Source organism: Lipotes vexillifer, unplaced genomic scaffold (assembly GCF_000442215.2).
Source record: "Lipotes vexillifer unplaced genomic scaffold, Lipotes_vexillifer_v1.1 scaffold1701, whole genome shotgun sequence".
Lineage (NCBI taxonomy): Eukaryota > Metazoa > Chordata > Mammalia > Artiodactyla > Lipotidae > Lipotes > Lipotes vexillifer.
The window spans coordinates 254,170-255,408 of record NW_006794217.1 but is presented as its reverse complement, the minus strand read 5'-3'; positions in this window follow the sequence as shown (position 1 = coordinate 255,408).

Here is a 1,239-nt window from a genome sequence, read left to right as displayed (position 1 = left end):
CCTCCCCCAGGCCCTGGCCCCCACCCCCTACTTTCTGTCTCTGTGACCCCGACTCCCCCAGGGACCTCGCAGAAGTCGAACCACAGTGTCTGTCCTTCTGCGTCTGGCTCATTTCACTGTTCTGTCCTCAAGTTTCATTAGCCTGTGTCAGTGTTTCCTTCCTCGTTAAGGCTGAATCATATCCCATGTGTGGATGGACCACATCTTCTTTCTCTGTTCACCCGTCGATGGTGATGGACCCTTGGGTTTTAAGCCCTCTCTCGTGGTCCTGATGTGACGAGCTGGCCATGGTTCCCCGGGGCCAGGGGCCGGCAGCAGGGCTGAGCTCTGTGTGGCAGGAAGCAGGCCCCGGGCCCACCCCAGGTGACCACGGTCTGATGGCCTCGGGGGGCCGAGTTTCTAAGCAGTGACTCGGGAAGGGCGTGAAGCTGGGGAGCGTGTGCTGTCCGACCCTCGTGTCTGGACTCCCAGAGAGCTTTCGGACCAGTGTCCAGGCTCTGGCCTTTCCGTGGAGGCTGGGAAGGGCCCATGGGAGTTGGGGGGTGGGGCAGCCTACCACGCGGCTCCCCCCAATGGCTGGACAGAGCAGGCTCCCTGGGAAAGCCGAACGGGGGTTCCAGAATAAAGACCGATCCGGAGAGGGGCTTGACCCGCAGAAAGTCGCTGGCGCTGGGCTGAGCGGCAGCAGCTCCGGGGTCCACGACGGGTGTGAGCTGTGCGGGCATCTGCCCTGGGCCTTGTCTCGTGGGCTGTGAGGGGTGGTCCGTGGAGCTGGGGTGGGAGCTGCAGCTCCGCAGGCCTTGGGGGGGCTGTCGTGAGTGGTGTCTGCCCATCACTCTGGGGGCAGGTGGCCCACTGTGCGGGGCAGAGATGGCCCTGCATGCCAAGAGCTGGGACTGGGCCCTGCTCCACACTCTCCCAGAAGCGCTCCCAGCCCCCCCGGCGCCCCCGGGCTGGGCTGGCTGTCCTGCTCTGGGGTCCCGCTGTCCCCACATGCTTCCCGAAAACAGAAAGCAGCCACCTTAAGACCCCCGCTCCTCCCGAGGGCTTGGGCCGTGTGGCCCAGGACGCAGGGCGGGCCAAGGCCACAGGTTTCTTTGCAGCAGGAGAGTCAGGAGGTCAATGCACACGTCCTTCAATTTTCTTTATAAAACATCTATTTGAATAATCAAAGCGAATCTGCACACTGCAAAGCACTGCACGATATAAATATAAATATAATACAACAGGAGCCACGTG